This window comes from Gorilla gorilla, chromosome 14, assembly GCF_029281585.2.
Source record: "Gorilla gorilla gorilla isolate KB3781 chromosome 14, NHGRI_mGorGor1-v2.1_pri, whole genome shotgun sequence".
Lineage (NCBI taxonomy): Eukaryota > Metazoa > Chordata > Mammalia > Primates > Hominidae > Gorilla > Gorilla gorilla.
In genome coordinates this window covers 99,889,773-99,912,031 of record NC_073238.2, presented here as the reverse complement: position 1 = coordinate 99,912,031, position 22,259 = coordinate 99,889,773, and the positions used below count along the sequence as shown (strand labels likewise).

General features: G+C 34.9%; 1 long non-coding RNA gene across 1 annotated transcript; it reads right to left on the bottom strand.

The window, feature by feature from the left end:
- Positions 1-896: 896 nt before the first annotated feature.
- Positions 897-20,954, bottom strand: LOC129526233 (uncharacterized). The gene is made up of 2 exons (XR_008670831.2): positions 20,832-20,954; positions 897-986 (listed from the first exon to the last, which is right to left on the bottom strand). It is a non-coding gene; the product is annotated as an uncharacterized lncRNA (long non-coding RNA).
- Between the last annotated feature and the right edge of the window lie 1,305 nt (positions 20,955-22,259).

Below are 22,259 nucleotides of genomic sequence, written 5' to 3'. Positions count from 1 at the left end.
TATTTCCTAAGCAATGCTTACACATCACAAAGCTGCCCTGCTTGTCTTCCTGCCACCTGTCAGTGAACAGGCACTTGATGGCTGCAGCTCTCCTGTGTATTACATAAAGATCACAGGATTGGCAACTTGTGAGCTGCTTTATCTCTCCCTAAAGCCTTTCACAGCATTCGTGGCCATCCATTAAATCTCCAACGCACATCTTATAAGGGATTGTAACGTTTTCAAAACTTTGCTGAAATTTGGTGATAACAGAATTACATCACAGTAGGGAGTGATTAAAGCAGTTATGATTCTCACTAATACCTGTCAAATGTGCCAACTATCTCTCTAGGGTTTCTCCCACTTTACTATCTCCTTAGCCTTTCTATCAATATTACCTTCAACTATATGCTTCCTAACTAAAATCTTGGCCACAAATCCTGTGAACACCAAGAAGAGAGAAACAGTCATCACTGTCTTCCCAATCTCACAGCAGCAACTACCCTTTTAACAAACATAATCTCAGGCAGGCTTTTCTCCCAAAAGAAAGAAAAACCTCCTTTTTCTTTTCTTTTCATTGATTGGAATTTTTCTGAACGAGAAAGTGAATTTTAGCTTGCACAGCGAACAGTTCCATTAAAGTGATTTTGCTTGTTTTACATTGTTTTGTTTTCTTTCCCAAAAATAATAACATTTATTCAAAGATAAGTTTAGCTCTCATCTCTCAATAACCAGGAAATCTACTAAAAGTTTTTAAAGATAATGAAAAGTGCTTGCATATATCTAAAGATCAATATTTCAGAAATGTGAGAATTAAATTTAGGCAGAACACTCAGTTTAGCATTTTTAGTAGAATCTTTACTATAATTAATTATGTCTCATTCTCAGTCCAACGCTATCTCAACACTAGGGTGATACCTTAAAGATGGTGACTCTCTCATAGGAGTTAGTGCTGGACAGTCTGGTATCTTCTCTTCCCCGGAAGTATGGTAAATAAACATGAATACCTGGGAACAAAACAAAGGAGGGGTAGTTATTATTTAAATCAGTTGGTCATAAGAGTTGTCTTTTAGGAAGTAAGTTTTTAATTTTGGTCTAAAAATGCAAAAACATTTACACCTACTTGAAGACAATGCAAAAAAAATGCTAAAACATGTTCACCTACTTAAAGACATTATGGACAAGTCCAGGCATAAACAAAACCATGTGAAAACCCGTTAGAGCAAGAAGGGTTTTTGTATTGTAGAAACTGAGAAGAACACTAGAACATATGAGAGGTAAGGGGGAAGCACAGTATGATAATTTTTTATTTGGGGAGGAAGGAAGATTGTGCTGGGCTTTGAAGTTTGTGATGAAATATTTGAATTCAGTCCAAGTGAAGGGAACGTTATAAAAATTTTGATAAAGGACATGATCTGATGTACTTTTTTAAAAAAACATCACTCTGGCTTCTGCCACTTTTCTTCTGGGGAAGAAATGAAGGCAGGGAGTTTGCTTTGGAAACAACTGTGCTATCATCCACAAGATACAGTAGAATATTGGGCCAGGAAGATTGCATTGGATATGAAGAAGATATTTTAAAGGTAAGATGTACATGACTTATGGATTAGCTGAATATTGATATAAAAAATAAAAGTATCAAGATAATTGCCTCATTTAAGAATTAGATAAAGCGCTGAACTAGATATATAATTTTTGAACTTGGCAACATATTGTTGACATTTAATGTTGTGGAAATAATTGAGAGTACATAGAAGTGCTAATTCATTTTTCCTGAAAATCAGTTGCCTTTTGTGCTTTATGAATTTCCAAATCTAGTTACAAGCTAATGAACACGTGCTAGCATGTAAACTATTTTGCTGTACATTTCATCTACTACTTTAACAGATTGATGTTTTCAATGTTATGGCAACACAAACCTAATTATACTAAATGCTTCCCATCTGTAAATCTAATGCAGTTTCAAATCTTGGGAATAAAGCTTGAACTTGAGACACCCTTGACTTCTATCTTTGCCACTATTCATATGAATATCTGATTCATCAAAAAAATCAGTGGTCTGTCTTCAAAATGTGTTCATAAGTGGTCTAATTCTCATTGTATAACCTTGGTTAAAGCTACAGTTAATTCTTGCTTACACTGATGTAGTCGTCCAAGTGGTGATGAAGTAGTCTGAGTGGTCTCCCTACTTCCACCATTGCTACTTTTTAGTCTGTTAGCAAGAGGGAAGCCTAATTGATTCAGATATGTAACTCCTCTACTTAAAATCTTTCACTGAGTTTAAAATGCAAACTTCTTACAATCATCGAAAAGTCTTTCCCCTTCTATTTTCACCTTCCTTCTCTGTTTCTTCCACTTCAGCAAGGTTGGCCATGGCCAGCATCAGCCATGCTCCTACCTCAGGGCCTTTGTACCAGCTCTTTTCATTACCTGAAATGCTCTTCCCCCAGATATCTACATGTCTGAAATGACTTCTTCAGGTATTGTCAACCATCATTTTCATAGTGAGGTCTTCTGAGACATGCAAATTACAACTGCCACCATATCTTTATCCCATTTTCTCTGCCTTTGCTGCATAACTCTTACTATTAAAACACTTAATTGGGGCCAGGCATGGTGACTCACTCCTGTAATCCCAGCACTTTGGGAGGCTGATGCGGGTGGATCACGAGGTCAGGAGTTCAAGACCACCCTGGCCAAGATGGTGGAACTCCGTCTCTACTAAAAAAACACACACACACACACAAATTAGCCAGGTGCGGTGGCAGGCGCCTGTAATCCCAGCTACTTGGGAGGCTGAGGCAGGAGAATCGTTTGAATCTGGGGGGCGGAGGTTGCAGTGAGCCAAGTTCACGTCACTGCACTCCAGCCTGGGCAACAGAGTGAGACTCTATCTCAAAAAAACAAGCAAACAAACATTTATTTGGATTGTTTCTTTTTACCAACCACTAGAAGTTTAGTGAGTTCCATAAGGGCAGGTATTTTTGCCAGCTTTGCTCTTGGATATAAGCCTAATGTATGGATGAAGTTTCTGCCACCTAAAAAAAAATTTAAGTGAGTGGCTACAGATCTTTCAACTTCACTATTTTCCCCATAATTGTATATTCTTTTAATAACAAGAACTGAAATACAATAAAAATGCATGTAATTATAATTTTTAAATTAAGAGATAATGCCAAACAGTATAAATTAGTAAAAGAGTAGTGTATCTGAAAAAATTACTGAAACATCTCTGTAATAATAATAATGCTAACATGTATTGTTTGCTTATTTAGTGTCTCATGTTTCACTTAGAACTTTTTTTCTCTCTTTTAGATTAATGAAACTTCTTCAAATCCACAGCCAATGAGTTGTACAGTTAGAACACAATCCTCTATTTCTGATCCCAGAACCTGAGCTGGTAAATACTCTTCCATTCTGCCTCATGTTTAAGAATTTGTTTTCAAGCTTGGTTCCAAATAAAGATTAACCTTGGGCTCCTTTGAAAAACATGTTGCTAGTCTTCTTTCCTCACATATGAAATCTGAATCCTTTGGGGTTAGTGAACAGGAGTCTTTTTAAACAGACAAGTAAAAAAAAGTTTCCAAGTGAAACTGATATGTTGCCAGCTTTAAGAATCGTGGATACAGAGCATCAAAAAATAATTCAGCCAGAAAATAAACCATCTAGAAAAAAATGTTTTATTCATTGGAAGATGCAGAAGTTACGGGAACTAGGAAACAATTTTTTTGCTGTCTGATAGATGTATAACTTCACAAAAAACATTTCACTGGTCTCTGAAGTAGCAAACTAATTTCTAACAAAAACTTAGATAATAGGGTATGAAATCAGCAATCATGAAAACAATGTGTATAGTAAGAGCACCAACACTGCCAGGAATGTTTTTAAATAGTTCATATCTACTTTTTAATGAAAATTCACCAAAATATATGTTTACATGATAGAATATGCAATGTAGTTCAAAAGTTTTTTAAGTGCAAGTGGTTTCTTTTTCTATCCTGCCCAAATTAACAGAAAACAACAATAATGAAACTGTACTGAGGAATATGATCACTCAGGCAACAAGTGTATTCATTTTAATTCGTGGTTTAATTAGGTACATATTTTAAGTAGTGTCAGGGAATGTGAAATATATATATGTGTGTATATATATATGCACACACACAAATGTATATATATACATATATACTCTGTGCTCAAAAATTAAGCAGCAAAGGGGAGAAAACAGGGCCAGGGATAATTAATGCTAAAGAACACGGGAATAATATACTGACCATTGGAATCAGATGGGATGTGAGTGCAAAGAAGTAAGTGGAATTAGTGTGGTGTAGAGATTAAATAGCACTGGGAGTTTCAGATATCTGCACTCCCCAACCCACCACCACCATTTTGACTGAAGTATGGTTGACAGCCTAAAGGTGTCCAACTTTATGATTTGATATATACGTATATATATACACACACATTGTGACATAGTCATCACAATCAAGCTAATTAATTAACGTATCCATCACTTCATATAGTTAACATTTCCTTTCTATTTTTCTTTCTTTCTTTCTCTTATCTTTGTTACTTTTATTTTATTTTCATGATGAGAATAATTAAGATCTACCTTCTTAGCAAATTTCAGTTGTCCAATACGATATGGTTAACTATAGTCACATTTTTTTACATTAGATCCTTGTACCCCCGGAACAGCATCTACCTATTTTCTCAATCCCTCAGCCCCTAATAACCACCATTCTACTCTCTGTTCTTATGAGTTTGACTATGTAGATTCCACGTATAAGTAAAATCATACAGTATTTGTCTTCCTGCACCTAGTACATTTCACTTGGCATCATATTCTTTTGCTTCATCTGTTGTATTAATTCATTCTCACACTGCTATAAAGAACTACTTGAATCTGGGTGACTTCAGGTAGTGAAATAGAAGAAAACAGGTTTAATTGACTCACAGTCCTGGAGACTTAACAGAAAGCCTGACTGGGAGGCCTCAGGAAACTTACAATCATGGCAGAGGGCAAAGAGGAAGCAAGCACATTTTCACATGGTGGTAGGAGAAAAACAGAGAGAAGGGGGAAATGCCATACCCTTTTAAACCATCAGATCGCATGAGAACTCACTCACTATCATGAGAACAGCAAGGAAGAGATCTGCCCCCATGATCCAATTACCTCCCACCAGCCCCCTCCTCCAAGTCCACATAAGATTTAGGTGGGAACACAAATCCAAACTGTATCATCTATGTTGTTAAATATGTCAAGATTTCCCCCATTTGTAGGGTTAATTAATATTCCATTGTATAAATACATCACCTTTTCTTTATCCATTCATCAGTTGGTAGACATTTGAGTTATGTCCATTATCTTGGATATCATGAATATTGCTGAAGGGAACATGGGCTAGCAATCCCACTTCTGGGCTATATATTAGGATCAAAATTTTTATTTCAGCTTCCACTGTAGCAAGTCTAATAGTTGTTCACCAATATTCAGACTCCCCTTATTTAATCCTAATACTGCAAAATTTTAGCTGGTTATGTGTGCAATGTATTTGATATTATAGTTTCCAGATCATTTTTCTTTGTTGGGACCACATTCTGCCCAATGAGATGAAAGCAACAATTATACAAGCCTCTTCTGATCCACACCTAGGAAAGAATTATGTGATTACTACTCAGCTTTGCCCTCTTCTTTATGGCAACAAAGGAAATAGCTACCTTGACCTAAGAGGTGGAAAACATATTTGAGAATGGTAGATTGCCTTTATCCCTGGCAACTAATTACCTTTGAACTGCTGTGTGAAAGAGAAATACATATTTATCTTGAATGTGTCACTGTATTTTCAGTTCCTTGTTTTTTGTGTAGCACAAGCACTAACTCATCTGCTTATAAGTTCTGTAAAATTACTCAAGTTGTATATCTATTTTAATTTTTTTAGATTACTCATTATAAAATAGTCACATTAATATTATAGGACTTATAGGACTATATGTACTAATATATGTATAGTACTTGTGATATGGTTTGGATATTTGTCCCCTAAAAATATCATGTTTAAATGTAATCCCAATCTTGGAGGTGGAGCCTGGTGGAAGGTGTTTGGATCATGGGGACAGGTCCATCATGAATGTCTTGGTGCTGTCCTCATAATAATAAGTGTGTTCTTACTGTTAGTTCACATGAAAGCTGGTTGTTTAAAAGATTGTGGCACTTCCCCCCTCTCTCTCTTGCTTCCTATGATGTGCCTGCTCCCATATGCTCTCTGCCATTATTGTAAGCTTCCTGAGGGTCACAAGAAGCAGACACTGGCACCATGCTACCTGTAAAGCCTACGGAACTGTGAGCCAATTACCGAAGCTCAGGTATCCTTTACAGCAATGCAAAAGCAGACTAATACAGAGCATTGGTATCAAGGAGTGAGGCATTGCTATAAAGATACCTGAAAATGTGGAACTGGCTTTGGACTGGGTAATGAGCAGAGGCTAGAAGAGTTTTGAGGACTCAGGAAAAGACAGAACGATAAGAGAAAGTTTGGAATTTCTTAGAGACTGGTAAAATGATTGTGAAGAAAATGCTGATAGTAATATGTACAGTGATGGCCAGGCTAATGAGGTCTTAGATGAAAATGAAGAATTTCTTGGGAACTGGAGCAAAAGTCACCTGTAGTATGCCATAGTAAAGAACTTTGCTGCATTGTGTCCACATTCTAGGGATCTGTGTAGAGTTGAACTTAAGAGTAATGACATAGGGTATCTAGAAGAATAAATTTCTAAGCAGCGAAGTCTTCAAGGGGTGACCTGGGCAGCTACTAATAATCTATGATTAGATACCCAGGAGCAAAGGAATGACTTAAAGTTGGAATTTATAATTGAAAGCAGAGTGTAAAAGTTTAGAAAATTTGCAGCCTGGCCCTGTGGCAGAGAAGAAATCTAAGGAGGCTATGGAGCAACCACTTGCTAGAGAGATTAGCATGACTAAAAGAGAGCCAAATACTACTATCCAAGACAATGGGAAAAAGGACTGAAAGGCATTTCAGGAGGCTTCACGGCATCCCTTCCCATCTGTGGCCCAGAGGCCTAGGAGAAAAGAATAATTTGGAAGGCCAGACTGAGGGCCCTGCTGCCCTGTGCAGCCTTGGGCCGTTGATCCCTGCATTGAGGCTATGCTGGCTCCAACCTCAGTTCAAAGTGTCCCAGAAACATCTCTGGCCACTGCTCTGAAAGGCACAAACTGTGAACACTGGCCGCTTCCATGTTTTGTTAAGCCTGAAGGCACACAGTATGCAAGATTGGCAGCTCCACCTAGATTTCAGAGGATGTATAAGAAAGCCTGGCTGTCCAAGCAGAATCCTGCCACAGGGCTGGAGCCCTCACAGAGAATCTCTACTATGGCAGTGCAGAGGGGAAATGTGAAGTTGGAGTCCCCACAGGGCACTTTCTAGTGGAGCTATGGGAAGGGGATGCCACCTTCCAGACCCAAGAATGGTAGAGTCACTGGCAGCTTGCAACCTAAACATGGAAAATCTGCAGGCACTCAAGTCCAACCCATGACAGCAGCCACGGGGATTGAACCCTGTAAAGCCAAAGAAGTGGACCTGTTCAAGCCTTGGGAGCCCACCCTTTTCACCAGTGTGTCCTGGATGTGGGACATGGAGTCAAAGGAGATTATTTTGGAGCTTTAGAGTTTAATGGCTGCTGTGCTGAGTTTCAGACTTGCATGGGGCCTGTTTGTTGCTTTCTTTTGGGTGACTCCTCCCTTTTGGAATGGAAACATTTGCCCGATGCCTGTACCACCATCTTATCTTGTAAGTAAATAACTTATTTTTACTTTACATGCTTATAGCCAAAGGCGATGATTCTCAGATGAGACTTAGGATTTTGGACTTAATGCTGAAACAAGTTAAGAATGTACTGAACTATTGGGAGGAGATATTGTATTTTGCAACGTGAAAAGGACATAAGATTTAGGATGTCTGGATTGAATAACATGGTTTGGATGTTTGTCCCCTCCAAATCTCATGTTGAAACATAATCACCAATGTTGAAAGTGGGGCCTGGTGACAGGTGTTTCAGTCATGGGAGTGGGTCCCTCATGAGTGACTTTGTGCTGTCCTCATGATAATTACTGCATTCTCACTGTTAGTTCACATGAGAGCTGGTTATTTGAAAGAGGGTTATGGAAACTTGCCTCTCTCTCTTGCTTCTGCTCTCACTATGTGATGTGTCTGCTCCTTCTGACGCTTCTGCCATGATTGTAAGCTTCTTGAGGCCTTGCTAGAAGCAGATGCTGGCATCATACTTTCTGTAAAGCCTGCAGATCCGTGAGCTAATTAAAGATTTTTTTCTTCATAAATTACCGAGTCTCAGTTATTCCTTTATAGCAATGCAAAAAAGCCTAATACAACTTAGTAGCCCATGTACAGCACTGAATAACCAATAATTATTAAGTATGAAAATATAAAAAAACTCATTTATGTTGTCCAGCTTTATTCATTATAACTTTTATAAGTAATCTCTCAGTTTATGGTGAAGACATCTCAAATAGATATATTTTAGTAATAATATTTTTAGAGCTATTGAATTAAGACTAATCTATTTTTTATCTTTTCTTACATTACACCTAGCCAAGTATATATTCAATACCTATTTTATTAATTCTTATCTACATCAAAGTCCATAAAACTTTTGTCTGTATCAGTCTAAAATCTTTGGACATATTGTTTAATTTTTTGTTTTAATTCATTTTAAAATTAATAAATTTAAAGAATAACATAAATGTTGATGAAATTTGTTTTTCAATCTCTGATTTTTCATATATAAACTGATTTATATGATGTATCATATGTGAACTGATTATACCTCATAAATTAAGCATTTTTATGATCTAAAAAAACTGCATGATCTTCTTCTATAATAATACTGGTAGGTACTATTGGTACTCTGCCTTCTAACCTTACTTCTAGTAGAAGTAAATATTCTTCTACTTTAATACAATTATGGTGAGAAGTATGTTTTATATATCAATAAGAAGAGACCCATCACCCTGCTGAAAGTCCATGGTACTTCATTTTTAAAACACTAACCATGTTTTTCTTATTTTATTAAAGAAATCTACAGATATCAAAACATCACTAAACTAGGCTAGATTTTTGGGAAGATGCAGCAAAGTATATAACTTTTCCTTCCCCACACCAAATACATGTGTAGTCACTCAAGTCTTTGTTAAAATGGTGAATATGTGAGTGAGATGAACATGAAGTACCCAGCCCATGCAGGTAGCAGGAGAGGTGGGAGAGGGACTGGCGGTGATAACAGGAGCATTAAGTGTGAATGTAATATTTGAAGTTGTAGCTCAGATAGCAATTTCCTAAAGAGAAACTTTGCCTACTTTGGAATATTTTCCATAACTAAAATGAAGTGGAAGGGAAGCTTGACTACACGTGTTTGTGTAACTAAAGATTAAAATATTGGTATTTGAATAAAAAATATTTTAAATGCATATGTTTGCAATAAGCAAAACATTCAAAATCACTTTTCAAATTTTATTCTCTCTGATTCAGAGTCAACAAATTCTAAATATTTATATTGATTTAATTAATTATTATCAGCCAGCTCAATTCAAACTGCATTATCTGACTAGAACATTTTTATTGTTGAGAAGAACATGAAAAAAGGCTATTTAGATTAGAATGGTCTTGATGTTAGTTATAACGCTTCATTATGCACATTAAACCATTTCTAACTGAATTCATTCAGTTGAATATAAAAAATAATTGAATAATCAGGGAATAATTTAGCTATAGTCTTGCAACTATGAATAAATATCCTGACATATTAACCAAAATATAAACAAGTTTAAACAAGTTTATTTAACCAAAATATAAACAAGTTTTATTAGAGTACAACCAAATGCTAACTATTTACAAATCTTCCTAAACAATTTAGGAACACATATCATATAGAATATTTTTAAATGTGTTAAGGAGCTAGGTTTATCCACAAACAAGAGAGTCTGAAGTCAGGTCCAGTAGTTATTTTAGCAAGGTTCTCCACTCTTCTTCCAGTACAGATAGGTAGTCTTCTAGAAAATCAACTGTCTAATCTTTTCATCTGAGAAATCGCCTGTTTGGGATGTTAAACCTTCTGGATATTTTTATTATTTTGTTCTTAAATATGACCACTGAGTAGACTTATTTGGGTTTTAAGGTAGCCATTATATATTTCCCCAAGTATTTTGGCCTGAGAAACATAGCTTGTTGTTTCTAAAATATAAACACAAAGTTTAGTGCACGTACTAGCTTTCTAATGATAGCCAGTACAGAAATACAGTGAAAATAAAATAAATCCTTTTGGGCATAAGTTTAGAGTTTTCCTTCCTAGCATTTATTTTTTGTATGGTAGGAATTAGTAATGCTTAGTAACTTTTTGACAGTCATCTGAAGACTAGTTTTATATGAGGCTTTAATACATTAGTGAAACTGGAACAAAATATTCATGGCTATATAAGCATCTGACCTACTTCAACATTGTGTTACAGCTTTAAATAAAGCTTCTCCACTCTCCTTCTTCATTACCCACACATAGGAGGCCAGGGAAACTAACTTTGTAATCTATTGATCAATTCATTTGCTACAAATATTACCACTGTGAACACTGTAAATTATATTTAAATACGGTTTAGCCATCTGTAGGCGGCTTGTGTTAGTCAGCTCAATTAGACCCCTGCCTTATCTCAAGAACAGAGGGCTTTCTGTATCCCAGGTTCTTGTCTTGGTGTACCGGAAGAATTGGATCACACGTGGGCTTGGGGAATGAGTACAAGGTTTTATTGAGTGGAATTAGCTCTCAGCAGATGGGGGAGCCAGAACGGAGATGGTTTTCCCCTAGAGTCGAGCTGCTCAGCGGCCCGCGCTCTTCTCTGACCACCCCAGCCAAACTCTGCGTCATTCCACGGGTGGATGGCCTGCTGGTGTGTTGCTGTGCTCTTCCACAGGTGTGCTCCCCTCAACATCTAGCCGCTTCTGTCTTCTTTGTTGATGTGTTCCTCTCGATGTCCAGCAGCTGTGTCTTTGCCTGCTAGGGCCTTGGGGTTTCTGTAGGCACAGGATGGGGTCCTGGTGGGCCAGGGTGGTCTTGGAAAACGCAATATTTGGTCATGAAGGCAGGAGTGCTTGTCCTCACCTAGGTCCGTGGACAGAGGCCCGGGGGTAGACCCCTAGCCAGGGAGCCGCCTTTCTCTACCCAGCACTTCCCTGCCCCACTTCTGTATCAATAGGAGTTGTACTGAATCTGTAGATTGCTTTGGGTAATATGGTCATTTTAACAATATCAATTCTTCCAATCCATGCACAAGAGAAATCTTTCCATTCATTTGTGTCTTCTTCAAATTCATTCATTCATGTCTTATAGTTTTTTTTTTTTTTTTTTTGGTATAGAACTTTTACCTGCTTGGTTAAATTTATTCATAAATATTTTTTCTCTCTGACGCTATTGTATATGGAATAATTTTCTTAATTTTATTTCTAATAATGTCTAGCTACTATAAAGAAATGCAACTGATTTGTATGTTGATTTTGTACCTTGGAACTTTGAAAACATAGGAAAAAATCTCCCTTACATTGGATTTGGCACTGGTTTTTTTTTTTTTTTTTTGGATGTGACATCAAAAGCACATGGAACAAAAGGAAAAATGAAGTGAGACCATGTCAAACTAAAAAGCTTTTGCAAGCAAAGGGAAAAAATACACAAAATAAAAAGGCAGCCTATGGAACTGGTAAAAAACTTGCAAATTGTATATCTGATAAGGTGTTAATATTCAAAATATGTAAGGAACTCCCGCAACTCAATAACAGACACACAGACACACACACACACACGCACACACACACACACACACACACACTCCAATTAAAAAATGAGCAAACGCTTGAATAGAGAATAGGGAACCCCGTACACCCTTGGTGAGAATGTATATTGGCATAGCCATTATGAAAACAGTAAGGAAGATTTTTCTTACATTAAAAATAGAAGTGCCGTATGTTCTAGCAGTCTCACTTTTGGATACCCAGTCAATGGAAATGAAATAAGTGTATCAGAGAAATATCTGCACCCCCTGCACCTCTCATTTTCATTGAAGTAATAGTGATGTTGCCAAGATGTGGAAACATAGTGACATTGTCAAGATAAGTCCCCCCACTGGGAAATGGGGGAAATAGAAAGATATTAGTCAAACGGTATAACCTTTCAGTTATAAGATGAACAAGTTCTGAGTATCTAAGGTACAGCATGGGTGGTGATGGATGTGTCAACTAATTTGGTTGTGGTAATCATTGCATAGTGTATATGTGTCAAGTCATCACATTGTACACTTTGAATATGTATAATCTATATTTTTCAATTAAATGTTTCAAAAATAAATAAAATATTTTTAAAAAAGAAAATTCAATGTAGAAACTTCATCTAATATATAAAGAATGACAATATGTACATGACAATTGCAGTCTATGTCTACCATTCATAATCAAATTATTCCTTGCCATGACACTACTTCAGGTAATTGTAACACTCAGATACCTATGCAGTATTTCCCAGGGTGAGATCTGTTGCAATAGGAAGCCAAAAAACGAGGGGAAAATAATTACCTGAAATGCTGAATACATCCTAAAAATGGTTAAAACATCATGTATAGTTAGAAAGAATATTTAAAGAAATAAAAAAATTGAATTTTGTGTCATTTATGGAAACAGAAACAAAAATATTAATGAATTTTATTCGGCTCTGGGAAAAATATAATGTAATCAGAGGGATAATAAACTTAAGATCCTTCCACGAAGGACCTAACATTATGATGAAAGAGGGAAGTAAACGGAAAATTATATTTTGGCATGGTAATGATTCATGTTATAATCCATACAGACTATGAGTGGTGTGGAGATACAGAGAAAAAACAATTATTTCCCCCTGCACTGGTCCGAGAAGTCTCAATATAATATGACATTGACTTCTGTATAGAAGGGGGTCACAGATGCAAGATATTAAAAGTTGAAAGAGCATCAAATTCAAAAGCATTTTGTACTTGTGTTCAGTCCACAGTGAATGCTAATAAAGAAAGGAATATTTGAATTATTGTGCATCATTGTTATTATATATATGGTACACTGTGGTGTGTTTGTGTGTGCACTTTTTTCAGCATGATTAGATGCCTTTCTATTCTAACATATTAAGACTCTGATAAATGTCTAACAACAAACAGCAATTACTGCTCCAACAATTGACTATATCTACATCATGGCTGTTTCTGGACTGTAAAGTAAATATATCTATTTGCTTTATTTATATTCAACTCAAACTTTGTCATTTATTCCAGACTCCCATCTATATTAATTGAGCAGAAAAATATATGTGTATACATGCAGGTTTTTATATGTGAGACAGTGTGTGTGTGTGAAAGAGAGAGTGAAAAGAGAAACGCACAGTTACATAGAACAGAGACCCAGAGAAGCATGCTTTTACCTTTGCATTTTCAGTAACAATTGTACACCTTGAACTGCCTGTTTTAGTAAAGTAGATAAAGAACAAGCAATTTTTATGGATTACATTAAAATTCCCTATCGATTCTGAGTAATATTTCTATTATTTTAAGTGAATAGAAGTTTTGATAAAGGCAAATTAAAACTACTTGGCCTTGCTAAATTATATGGAAGAAAATAAATTGGCATATGAAATTTACCATAAATTTTCTACAGATTTTGGAACGTTAAGCTGGGTAAGCGTTGTGAAATTGGCACTTGGTTTAATCTTACTTTGTTAACAAGCTAGTTTTGCACTGAAATAGGAAAGCCACCCGTGGTTTCATCTTAACAAAAGGATACTTGGCTTGTTAATGATTTAATCCTATTTCATTTACTATTTGAATACAGTCATGTATTGCTTAAGGATGGGGATGCATTCTAAGAAATGCATCATTAGGCAATTTTTTCATTGTGTGATCATCATAGAGTGTACTTACACAAGCCAAGGTGGTAGAACCTACTACACACCTAGACTGTATGGAAGAGCCTATTGCTGCTAGACTATGAAGCTATACAGCATATTCTTCTATTGAATACTGTAGGCAATTCTAACACAATGGTAAGTAGTTGTGCATCTAAACATGTACAAATATAGAAAAGGTACAGTCAAAATATAGTCTTATAATCTTATGGAACGATCAAATATGCAGACTGTCATTGACCAGAACATTGTTATGCAGCTCATGGCTGCAGTTCATACAGAATATTTAAAATTTTGTTTATATATAACTTTTTATAACTGGATAAATGTGGCAGAAGTTATTGGCTTAACATTAAAGACAGTGCTAACCAATTTTCGGGAATTTTGATAGATATTTGCAATAGGTAAAATATACATAGACTATACATATGCATATATTAATACATCTGTACGTATTTTCTTCTCTTCCATGTCCATGAAGAACAGAATAGAGAATAACAGAAAGGGACAAGCCATAGTACAAAAAAAGTTATATCGTTAAGGTATATGAAGAATAGACTTGGCCAGGCATGGTGGCTCACGCCTCTAATCCCAACACTTTGGGAGATCGAGGCGGGCAGATCACTTGAAGTCAGGAGTTTGAGACTAGCCTGGCCAACATGGTGAAATCCCGTCTCTACTAAAAATACAAAAAAAATGACCCAGGTGTGGTGGTGGGCATCTGTAATCCCAGCTACTCGGAGGCTAAGGCTGGAGAATCACTTGAACCTGGGACATGGAGGTTGCAGTGAGCTGAGATCATGCCATTGCACTCCAGCCTGGGCAACAAGAGCAAAACTCTGTCTAAAAAAAAAAAAAAAAAAAAATAGGACTCAAAGAGCTCTCAAATTTTGAACAGAGAGCTTGAGTGTGCTCTAAATAATATGTACCTATAGAGAATTTCTAGAAAAAAGATAATCAGTCCCATTGTTGGAATTCAGGACTCAAACAGCAGAATATATTTTAAAGATTTATAATATTTGACAGGTTTTTCAGTGGATATGTTAAATCTACAGATAATTATTGATTTATTTAACTTATGCATTTACCGGCAATTAATCTTCTTATCTGTGTTATTATATTACTTATACTGACAAGAGTCACCTAGCTTATTTTACAAAACATATTATTAGAGTTACTGAAATAAAAAGAAAATCCACAGAAAGGTACTATTTCAAAACATTGATTACCTGGGTTGCAAAAAGAAATACATGTTTGTGGATGGCTAGCTGGAAAGAAACCTGTATTTGTGGCTTTAACATAACTATTCTTTAAAGTACTAAAATAAACTTGCTTCTTTATACCGTTTCTGTGCACTGTCTGAGATGAAACTTCTTTATAATCTACATTTCTCGTCCTGTTACAATAGTAGGAGTTTATTTTTGAAGTCATATGTATGTCTGTGTATTCCTTTTATTATGATCACTTTGGAATAATGTGATAATATCAGAACAGAATTCGATTCTGTGCTTTTTATATCTTAGTTTTTTCTGCATTATCTAGATTTTCTGTTGAAACAGACACACACATACACACACACACACACACACACACACACACACAACAGGTATGTATGACTTTTGTTTTTACCTCCAGCATGGAAACAGCTTGGAAGCTGCCATTTCCATTCATACAATAAGAAAAAGCTAAACAAACTGAAAATAGAGTACTTTTGGGGGGTGCATCAGGGAACTAAATGAATAAACAAAACAAAACAGATACATAACAATGTAATGCTGCTCAACTATAAAAAGAAATGAGCTATCAAACAACACAACGGTATGGGTGAATCTTAAGTAAATATTAGTGAGTGAAATAATCCAGACTGAAAAAAATTACATAATTATTCCTAGTATATGATTTTTAAAAAGAACATTAAAATATGAGAGATTATTAGGAGGTAGTAAAGTTGAACACGGAAAGTATAGAGTATTTTTTAAGGGTAATGCAGCTATTCTGTATGACACTATAATAGTGGATACATGATATGATACATTAGACAAAACGCATAAAATTTTACAGCTCAAAAAACGTCTTAATTCATACAAATTTTCAAAGAAGTTTAGATAGAAGGGATTCCAGGATGGCATTTAGAATTAAAAAAAAAAAAAAACTGTAAGTATATGAAATGGCCTCACTAAAAGAAGTGGGGAAAAAGACACTCACCTAAGTGACTTTGGAAACAAGTGGCATATATAATATTAAATACTAAAGGAATTGAACATAAGCATTCTATTTGGTAAAGTTATCTCCCCCAAGGAAAAGGCTTAACAATTCTGATACTGCTATGCATCTATACTGAAACTGAACATTTAAGTTAACCAATGGTGGATGGTGGGAAACAAGTTTTTTGCTGTTGAAGTGAAAGATTATAGACAAACCTGAGAAGAAGACTAGAATTATTTGGAAATTGATTAGAAATGGAGATTTTAATATGAACTATGTTAAATTTAACATAAATATACATAATTACATGTAGAAATAGATTTGCATCTTCCTATAAATATGGGTATAAACATGGGTTAATACATAAATACCTAAATATGTATGTGTGTGTGCATGTTCATATATATATTTACACACACAAACTCGTGTACATATATTCGACACACACGTTTTCATATATGTGTGTGTGGATATAAATATGTCTGTGTGTGTGTGAAAATCTATTCCTTGCTCTGTTAGGTGAGGGGCTAGCAACAACGGGAAAGCGGTAGCAACAAACCTGATGCCAGGATTTTGATTTATTATACCATGATCCAAGGAGGAGACATAGGACTCTGTAGAGAAATGACAGTCTCAGACTACTGCAAGTAATATACAAAATGATCCTGGAGCATCTTCTCATGTCATAAAGCAGAAACTACTCGGAAAACAAAACAAACATATACACACAATGATACGGGTATGTCAAAGGGGCACAGGAGCCAAAAGAAAGCTGTCAATGGTGGAAGCTGGATGAATTTTGAGCAGCAAAACAAAGTAATACTGGATTAAGTAAAAAGCATAAAATAAATATCCATGAATCCACACTGATGTAAATTATTGAATAAATATATGAAGAAGAGACAGTCTTCAGTGCAGAAATACTCCAAATACTTTAGGTAGATACTCTGCCATCAAGGAGGTGGATTATAACTCCCAATTCCTTAACTATGGGCGTGTATAGTGACTTGCATTCAAAGAATATATGGAAATGGGAAGAATCACAAGTGTAATTAGCAGCGGGACACCTAACAAAGAAACACTACATCAACCAGGTTGAAGGTGATGAAGGTTAACATAAGTAGTGATAAGTTTGGGTGATAATAGGTATTAATATTGTTGATACAAGTGATAAAAGAACACGTCACTTTCGTGGTCTGCCTCCCCAAAACAGGTAAGCTCAATGTAATCATGAGGAAAATATTAGATAAGTTCCATTTGAGGGGCATTCTACAAATTATCTCTCCAGAATTTCATAAAACTGTCAAGATCACCAAAAATAAGCAATTCTGAGAAACTGTTATACCCAGTATAAACTTGAGGAATCAAAGCAACTAAATGTCATGTAGTGTCCTGAATGGGCTATTGGGTCAGTAAAACGACATTAGGTAAATCTTAAGGATATCTGATACAGTAGAGGCACTAATTACTGCTAACATTTCAATACTGGTTCATTAATTGTAACAAGCGTACCATGCTAATGTGAAATGTTAATGGATGTAAAATATCAATAATGATAATAGTCATTAAAAATAACTGGGTATGTATTGTATAGATACTTTCTGTACTATTTTTGCAATTTTCCATCAAACGTAAGACTATTTTAAATTAAAAGTTTATTTAAAGCCACAGATATTATATTATGCTAATCTTCACCAGTCATCTTTGTATTTGACCACCTAATATCTGCCTAGAATTTTCACATATTTATAAACTCGAATAATTATCTCAAAATATTGTAAATACAGTAATTTTAGCAGACTGTGTACAAATGCAGAATGCAGTTGTTTGTGGCAAACCTGGTCTGTGGTGCCATTCATGTTTCATGGTCCTACATCACCACCACACACAACTTACCCCTGGAGGTTGAGAGTATATCATATATAGTAAAGTAAAAACTGTTTAGAAACAGTTTTCAGAGTCTTAGATGTTGTTAGCCATGCTGGTGGTGTTGTATGTATGGAAACAGAGTATGTATGATGTGGTGTGATTTTGTGAGTGTTTCTTTGGCAAGGAAAATAAAAACTAATAAATCAGCAGAAATGTTGAGGCTGGGAATCATGGCTTCTACCTGTAATCCCAGCAATTTAGAGGCCAAGGTGAGAGGATTGCTTGAGTCAGGCAGTTTGAGACATCAGCCTGAGAAACATAGTTAGAACCCATCTCCACAAAACAAAAACAAACAAAACAAACAACAACAACAACAAAAATTAAAAATTAGCCAGGTGTGGTGGTGCATTCCTGTGGTACTAGCTACTTGAGAGGCTGAGGGAGGAGGATAGCTTGCTTCAGCCTGGGCAACAGAGCAAGAAAAAGGAAGGAAGAAGGAAGGAAGGAGAAAGGAAGGAAGAAGGAAGGAGAAAGGAAGGAAGGAAGAAGGAAGGAAGAAGGAAGGAGAAAGGAAGGAGAAAGGAAGGAAGGAGAAAGGAAGGAAGAAGGAAGGAGAAAGGAAGGAAGAAGGAAGGAGAAAGGAAGGTAGGAAGGAAGGAAGGTAGGAAGGAAGGAAGGGCTCATCACCAGTACTGTAACTTGATAGATGAATGCACTTCGGCTTCTTACTAGAGATTAGTTTGAGGTTTTGTTTGAAAAAGAAGTTCGCCTACTAAAAATAAGGTTTAAAGTCAATTTGGTCAATTAAAATCTTATGAAAATTTATTTATTATTTTAATGAAAAGTATTTTATTGAAAGTAGTTAATATTAAACACAAGCACTTTGAGGAAAGAGAGCAAAGAGTCATATATTAACGGGGCGTAAAAGTTCAAGGCAAAAAAAAAAAGAAGTGAGAAGCATGCAGACAGGAGATTACTTACACATGCATTCTAAATTATCTTTGGATTTCCAGTGACCTACCTAATATGGACACATAATAACTTTATATTTTATGTATAAGCATAAGGCTAAGACAGTACTATGACAATGGAAAAGAAATATGAGATGGAAGTAGAACAAATTTTTTCTAAATCTGTTGTTTTGTTATCTAAAGATTATTTAAGTATTCAATTTGTAATTTTTTTGTGTCAAGTTACCATACAATTTTTTAAGTATTTTATTTTATTATTATTATTTTTTGAGACAGAGTCTCACTCTGTCACCCAGACTAGAGTGCATTGGCACGATCTCGGCTCCCTGCAACCTCCCCTCGCTGGTTCAAACAATTCTCCTGCCTCAGCCTCTGGAGTTGTTGGTATTACAGGCTCCCCACACCATGCCTGGCTAATTTTTGTATTTTTAGTAGAGACGAGGTTTCGCCATGTTGGCCAGGCTGGCGTCAAATTCCTGGGCTCAAGTGATCCGCCCGCCTCAGACTCTCAAAGTGCTGGCATTACAGGAGACAGCCACCAAGCTGGCCAAGTTTCTGTACAATTTTCAAATGTTATATTCAATTTTTGTGCATACACTTTCATTGACCAAAACAAAGATCATGGACAGTGATGGTCAGTGGAACACATCTGGAATATGACTGCTGTAATACAATACCTAAAAAATAATAAGTGCTTGGTAAAAGATTTCTATTATTAACACCTAACAATAGGTCTGAATCAACCATTAAATAATCATCTTTGTGAAACCATTATTGAAATTGCATAGAAATTTCATGTAAATAATATTAAAATTATTCTAAAATAATAGAAGCAATAAAAAAGTATACTTGTAGAAAAATAAGCATTAAACTTGCCTCATATTTCCTTCATAAATAATAAATGTGACAAAATAAAGAATAAGGTTCATGACAATGTTAGTAGAAAAATTCTATAGTCTAATATAATTGTAAGAAGCATTTTTTTAATAATTGTAAGAAGCATTTTTTTAATTTAAATATCTTACATATGCAATCGTTGGAACATAGCTTATAATTAAATTCTGCTAACACAAGTTAAAACAAAACTGAAGCATCAAAAATAATGAAAACGCCTAGCTATGCTTTCCAATTTGCAGCAAAATAGGAAAGCAATGGCACATTTCCAAATAGAAATGATGGGAGGTAAGAGTGGAGAAGACAGGAAAAAAAATCTAAAAACTCAGATATAAACACAAGCAAAATGACAACCATAAGATGAAATAAAGCATTAAAAAATAAATGTATATATTGTACATCTTCATAAGATGCAGAGATAACTAAAGGGTTACAGAAACAAAGCAGAAAAACTGAAACAGATCAGTAATCTTGTATTAATTGAAATATCAAAAAGTAAATTCAAAAAGTAGATAATTTGAGTTTTTATAGCATTCAAGATTCTAGGAAAAGAAAGAAACATTCAGTTCATTTATTAAAATATTCAATGTGTGACTCTAAAGATTGAAGAAATTAATAGAAAAACAATAATAAAACAGTATTACTTGAATAACAATGCTGAAATAAAAATCCTAAAAAGACTGTAATGGAATACATATTAAAATAGCCTACTACATACTTAATATATATTTGGGCAAGAGAAAAAGGAAATATGGCCAAAAAGTTTTAAAAATATGTTATAAATCATAAGTGGTCATATAAATGTGACTTAAAATAGTAATGTGAATTTTTTCTCTTACCTGAAAATATCTAAGATTTTTAAAACCATGTTTAATGCCTTAAATTTTAAATTTGTGCTCTAATGAGGAGTATATTTACTGCAGCTAAGATTACTCAGCTCAGTAGACCCAGTTTCTATGGGGGCTGAGGAAGGAGAATTGGTGGAGCCCAGAAGCTTGAGTCCAGCTTGGGCAACATAGTGAGACCCCCATCTCTAAAACACAAACTAATAAACAAAAAATTAGTCACTTCAGTAAAAAAAAAAAAAAATAAAAAAATAAAGATATATATATATATATATATATATATATATATATACACACACACACATATGTATTCTGGAATACACATCTTTGAATACATCAGACATTAAATTACAGTTCCATACATATTTATAACTTGGACTCTGGAAATACTTTTGTAGGAATCATTTATAGGAAAATTATATGAAAAGAGATATGCTTTAATATGAAGTTTTAAAATGATTGTTTGGCTGGGTGTGGTGGCTCACACCTGTAACCCCAGCAGTTTGAGAGGCTGAGGTGGGCGGATCACTTGAGCTCAGGAGTTCATGACCAGCCTGGGCAACATGGTAAAACACCATCTCTGCAAATAAAAAAAAAAAAAAAAATATATATATATATATATAAAATCAGCTGGGCATGGCAGCACAGGCCTGTAATCCCAGTTACTTGGGAGGATGAGGTGGGAGGATTGCTTGAGCCTGGGAGGTTGAGGCTGCAGTGAGCCAAGATCACAACACTGCAGAGCCTGGGCAACAGAGCGAGACCCTGACTGGAAAAAAATAAATAAATAAAATAAAATATAAAACAAAATAAACGGATTGTTTGTAGCATTCCTTATTTACGTTTTAATTTTGTTGTTATGATGTTTTTTGGTCTGACACATTGCATACATATTGTCAAAATTTTAAAAATAGACATTAAAAATGGACAAAAAATATAACATCATTTACAATCTGACCATCTAGGTATATACAAATGCTGTTCACATTCTCCCGATAATTATTTGTTTTTGCAATTGTGACAATTATATACATACAAATACATATACAAACACATTTTAAAATGTTGTTTCTTAACAGCACATGAGTTTAACATGTTATAATTCATAAAATTAAAATTTTAAATAAACAGTAAAAAATTAAACATTAAATTATAAAATTCATTAAGCCACATTATTAAATTACAGATTAATTATCTATGTAACTGAAATTTGTATGCAACCTCACATTGTTGAAATTACAGCTAAGATATTTTATTATGATAATAAATACTGGGAGAAACATTTTATGATTTAGGTGAAATATCAGAAAGGTAGTTGAAAATATAGTAGAAATTATTCATTTTATAAATTAATCCAAGAAAGCAGAACTATGAAAATTTATTAGTAAATCTAGAAATAAAACGAAACATGTATAAAAGTTAAAACTTTTAAATAAATCTCAAAATCATTTAAAAAAAAGTTTCTTGTTTTTCGACAACTGTATTTATCTATTTCTGTGTA